The 6,000-nt window shown below is 40.1% G+C and overlaps 1 protein-coding gene across 1 annotated transcript in view; it reads left to right on the forward strand.

Annotated features, from left to right (window-relative positions):
- The first annotated feature begins 1,776 nt into the window (after positions 1-1,776).
- det1 (DET1 partner of COP1 E3 ubiquitin ligase) overlaps positions 1,777-6,000 on the forward strand; it is a 206,275-nt gene continuing 202,051 nt past the window's right edge. The window contains exon 1 of the mRNA XM_060928491.1: positions 1,777-1,786. The gene's annotated coding sequence lies outside the window, so the exon portion shown is untranslated. The remainder of the gene's footprint in view (positions 1,787-6,000) is intronic.

The following is a 6,000-nucleotide window of genomic DNA, read 5'->3' on the forward strand; positions in this document are numbered from 1 at the left end:
ATGGTGGCGACACTGTTGGCCCCTGAAGGTTACATATGGCCCCATAGTGGCCCCTGTTTCAGAAAAATCCTAGAACCGCCCCTGTCAGTCCCACTTTCTGCGAGCCCGCTATCATGCTGTAAAGTTACTGATATGGAGCCTAATTTGTGGGCGGCGGATAACAACACAGCTATCATAATGAATGTTAGTTTGGAGTCTAGCCAGCTATCGATAGCTTACTCAGGTTCATGTTAGCTTTGATTTCTTGTATAAGGCCATTAATTTAATCAGCCTGGACGTTCGTTTGTTATTCTTCAGGCAACAAAAAGTGTTATTCAAGACAGGAAGGCTAAAATAAACGACACTAGCAGTTTTGAAGGCTTCATTGCCTCATTAGCGAGCCGGTCACAACATGTAAGGCTGATTTACAATTTACTGTTGCTTGTTTTAGCTTACTGGTTCCCTACCTACCTCTGCATTTAACTCAATGTTCCCAATGTTCAGCTTTGAATAAAAATTCTATTGACTTGATATGAAAAGATTCAGTTGTTCATTTACATTGCCTGCTGAGGTTTTAATAAATTATTTACCAAACGATTTAAAAGGAGCCTACCATGACTATGAAGTTAAACTTCAAATTTCTCATCTGCATTTCACCCTAATATGGAGAATGTGGTCGGTATGTCAGCCAGGAGACTGACTAAATATGACACATGACATCCACACTGTGCATGTTTTACAGTAAAATACCAGTGTATTATGTTTTTTACAACAATAAAAAGGGTACACAGTGTGAACTACACACTTTATCAGCACAAAATACTGTATGTCTGGTAAATGAACAAGGTCCACAGACCTACGTTGTGTGCAAACCCTCCTAAAAGCAAACCAGTTTCCCACCGACGGACCGACCGATGGGCCGACACGCGACTAAAAATTTCACCATCCCCCCTGGTTTGATTTTACAACTCGACCACTGTGTGTAACAACCTCTCTAGTAAATGTACGCCGTGTGAGTTTGTGTAGATCCTCCAGTATGGCCCACTTCCGTTTCAAAGCCTCATGCAGAATTAGAGATGATGTCATGTGCAAATGAAGAATAATATACAATATCTATATTTAACAGTTATTCCACGAAATCGAGTCGTACATGAGCTGATAGCTGACGTAGCACCGAGTTGTCTATAGTCCATGTACATCGAGATTGAGTGGAGCACTTGAAGCAGGAGGGGACTTGACACAGTTTGAAGGATCTGTTGAAGATCTGTGCATGTTTTACAGTAAAATACCAGTGTATTATGTTTTTTACAACAATAAAAAGGGTACACAGTGTGTACTACACACTTTATCAGCACAAAATACTGTATGTCTGGTAAATGAACAAGGTCCACAGACGTACGTTGTGTGCAAACTGATGGGAATAACAAACGAACGTCCAGGCTGATTAAATTATTGGCCTTATACAAGAAATCAAAGCTAACATGAACCTGGGTAAGGCTCCCCTTCCTGTGCTGACCAACTGATGGGAGCCAGTTGGTCAGCACAGGAAGGGGAGACTCCATCTGGACCTGGTGCTTTCTTGATTTTCTGATTCTAGAAGAATCGTCTCACATCTTCTTCATATACCCCGAGTGCAGCCTCGGCATCAGGGGAGAGGGGTGGGGGTACGGGTGGGGGGTTGCTGAGGGTATGATAAGGGCTGCTGTTGATGGGCTGGGATGGGTGAGGGGTGTTAAAGGAGAACTGAAGGCAAATTTTTTATTATCAAAATTCTATTTATCTCATTTTATTAAATATCGGAATGCATGTTTGATCGCTATTTTGTCACTGCTATAGCAAGTTCTGAGTGTTTGAAATATGCTCTGTAATATATCAGTCCGTATGTCAAAGCAACGGCCGTAAACGAGATTCGTTGAGACCTGTGCGAGACATCGTAGGACGGAAGTAAAACGTACAGCAGAAATCAAAGTGACCAACATCTGCCAACGTTCCCTGTGTCCGAAATTGCTCACTCGTTCACTACTCCCTACTCCCTATATAGGGAATTACTATATAGAGGACTATACAATGAGCTCATTGGTAAAATGAAAAAAACTCTTTCGGACACTAGTCCGTCACGCTGGTATTTACGTCATTACTGTCGCATGATTAAAACATGCCAGATCAGTCAGCTGGTGGGTTTCAAAATAATAAATACACGCGTGTGTTTTTGTGATAAATCCATATTATACTGAGCGCATTTCCCACATTAATCAATACACAGTACCTGCAGCTTTCAGTTCTTTTAAATCAAGGCTGAATACTGTTATGGGTGGTGAGATGTGGTGAGTAGGATCCAAGAGCAGAACACAGACCAGTAAATCCAATAATAAAAAAGATTTAATAGGAGTAAAAAAATAAACCAAAAATAATCCAGAAAAAGCGAGGGACAAAACACGAGGCAGGCAAGGACAAAAAATGCTAGCATAAAAAATAGTCCAGACAGAAAACTTGAGACAAAAACGTAGCACAACAAACATGAAAAAAGACAAAAACGTAGAGCAAAAAACTGTGACAAGAAACAGAGCGCAAAATCCAAGAAGCAATAATGGCGCAGAGACGATATGAAAAACCAACGAGATGTTCTGGCAAAGCAGTGACAAAATAGCGATCAAAAATGCATTCTATATTTAATAAAATGAGAAATAGAATTTTGATAATAAAAAATTTGCCTTCAGTTCTCCTTTAAAAGTATAATTGGTCAAACTTCTGCTATTCGCTTTAATTTTTTATTTTAGAGTCTTTACACTACACTTGTGAAACAAAATGCGCTCATTAGTACTAAATAATGCTTCGAAGACAATTCATGAACAAGTGCTTTCTTTCTTTCTTTCTTTCTTTCTTTCTTTCTTTCTTACTATTCTGAAAATAGATCTCGTTCACAGCACTGAATTTTGAACAAAACACAGTCAACAAAATTGGGAACCAAAATACTCCAAGCCCTGATGCGGCTCACAGCTTGGTGATGTCTGTAAGAGATGAGGCGAGGATCATTAATAACATGTATTTATGCGATATTAACTGGATGGACATGGGATCAGAAAACTATTCTATTTATAAGCAGGAGCCACATGGACCCGTAGGGGACCGATTTAAAAAAATATATATTTATACTCTTTTCTAACATTTGTGTGTTTAGATACATAACATTAATTTATATTTTCTATTTAATTGATCTGTACAATTTATCTGAAAATTTAATGTTCTATTTGTTTATAACTTGTGTGTGTCTGGTTTTTTTTTCCGCTGATTTAAATTTGAATGATGCCCTTTAAAAAATAGTGAATATTGTTTTGCGTGTCCTGTTGCTATAGTAACTGATCTGGGTTGGTGTTGTGGTGACGTGAGAAACCCATGATGCAGACGGTGTGATGAGCGAAGTTTCAGTTGCGGGAGAAAAGGAAGTATTTTCTTATTGAGCAATGAGACGGAGATGAAAAATCAGCAGAAATGTTACAGCAGGCTCTTCAGCACTCATCACATGACAGATCTATCTATCTATCTATCTATCTATCTATCTATCTATCTATCTATCTATCTATCTATCTATCTATCTATCTATCTATCATTGATATAAAAAGTTTACACACCTCTGTTCACATTGCCAGTTATTGTGATGTAAAAGATGAAACCAACATAAATCTTGTCAGATCTTTTTCTACCTTTATTGTGATTAAAACAACAAAAACAACAAGAAGATAAACAATTTCCAGGTCATTAGATGAACCATGGACCATGATGAAGTCCATCATCGATGAGGGAACAAACTGGAGCATCACAGTGACATCACCAAGAACAGGATCAGGACGTCCCTCAAGAACTGATGAAAAGACATGAAGAAAAGTTATCAGTGATGCTGCTGAGGGACCTACAACAACATTAAAGGAGCTACAGGAACATCTGGTGAGTACTGATCACTCCCTGCATGTGACAACAATCTCTTGTATTCTTCATATGTCTGGGTGATGGGGTAAGGAGGCCAGAGTGAAGCACTTCCTCTAGAAAAAAACAAAACATCCAAGCTCATCGAAATCACCACAAACCATGTGGTGAAATGTGTTCTGGTCTGATGAGACCATGGTAGAACTTATTGGAGGTATTATTCTAAAATATACAGTACATACAGTGGTTCAAATACAAGACAGCTTCTCACCTAAAGAACACAATAGCAATGAAGCACGGTGGTGGGAGCATCATGCTATAATTCTGCTCAGTTGTTCTCTTCAGCTCGGACTGGGGTTCAGATCAGGACAGAATCATGGATCTCTCCAAACACTGATCTATTTTTACAGCTTTGTTTTTCCTGTATATGTATTAAACAGCTGAAGATGAAGAAAAAAAATCACTTTCCAACAAGATAACGATCCAAATCATAGATCCAAGTCAACAAAGAAACATCTTCAGAAGAAGAGGACCAGCGTTCCTGAATGGTCTCAGATCTAAATCCTGTCCTAAACCTATGGAATGATTTGCAGAGGGCTGTGCACAGGAGATCCGCTCAGTATCGGATACATCTGAAGCACTTTTATAAGGAAGAGAGGAATTAAAAGAAACACTGAATTACAAACTAAAGGAGCTTTAAGACAGGATTAGTTAAGGGACGCACATACTTATGCACCCAGGTTATTGGATGTTTTTGTCAGCTGATTGTTATTGGTTGCTGTATCATATTAAAGGTGGAAAAAGATCTGATACGGTTGATTTTGGTTTCACTTTTTACATCCCAAACACCTGTAATATTAAGAGGGGTGTGTAAACTTTTAGATCCATGGTGTGTGTGTGTGTGTGTGTGTGTGTGTGTGTGTGTGATCACATCGAGAACCGAAAACACAGATTAATTTCCTAAAGAAGGTGATGATGTTAATCAGCTGTGTAGGTGCAGGACGACACATCCCTCCCACACACACACACACACACACACACACACACACACTGTACACTGTGGTGTGTGTGGAGTGTGTGTGTGGAGTGTGTGTGATACTCCAGCTGGCCTCTGGCTGCTGCTCACACATATTGTCATACATATTATATGAGTGTTCCTAAAGAGTTATGCAGCGTGAGTCGTTTTGGAAACGGACTGAATTAGAAACTCCAGCCAGATTGATGGAGTTAAATGTCACAGCGTAGGAGGCACCTGGCAATTCTGACAGCACACACACACACACACACACACACACACACACACACACACGAACTGGTGATCTGGTTGTCATCATCATCAGTGGAGTAAAAATGTACCCGGAGTTAAAATGAAAAGAAGTTTATTTGTGGTGATAAACTTGACGGACACACACTTCTTAGAAAACAGACTGTGTGTGTGTGTGTTCAGTTGGCTGCTCGTGATGGCAGATGTCCTGTACGATGTGCAGTTGGAAGGAACCGTTCCTGATCTCGCAATCCCTCAGTCAGAATTTATCAGATTCAGATTCAGGAACTGAGGAGATCTGATCCGATCCAATCTGATTTGATCTGAGACTGATTTCAGTCATGATCCGGTGTAAAATCAGGGACGTATTTTGGCGTTCATCTTTGTATTTTAGGTTTGTACTGGAGCAAAAAATCTTTTTCACCAAGTTATTTCTTCCTTTGAAGCTCATCTTAAAGTCACACCCCCTTTACCACTGAGGCGGTTCCGGGGCCGGTTCGGAGCCGATGCCTAATCTCAGACCATTACTTCATGTTTCGAGAGCCAAAGAACCGGCATGGACAGGAAAACTGATTCCAGAGCGGCACCAAGACTTTTCTGGCCTCGAACCAAGAACTGCTTGTGTTAGGGGGAGGGGGCGGAGTTATCTTAACCAACAAGACCAAATAAAACTGTGTGACTGCCATTTTGTTTACAAAAAGAAAATAAGAAAGAGAGCAGGTGTAGTGTCTCATCTGACGAATCCAAATGTCCCATGTTGACTCGCAAAACCAGGAGCAACACATGTACAGAGATGGTGTAGGTCAGCGTTGTTGTTGTTGTTGATGATGATGAAG

Source organism: Neoarius graeffei, chromosome 8 (genome assembly GCF_027579695.1).
Source record: "Neoarius graeffei isolate fNeoGra1 chromosome 8, fNeoGra1.pri, whole genome shotgun sequence".
Classification (NCBI taxonomy): domain Eukaryota; kingdom Metazoa; phylum Chordata; class Actinopteri; order Siluriformes; family Ariidae; genus Neoarius; species Neoarius graeffei.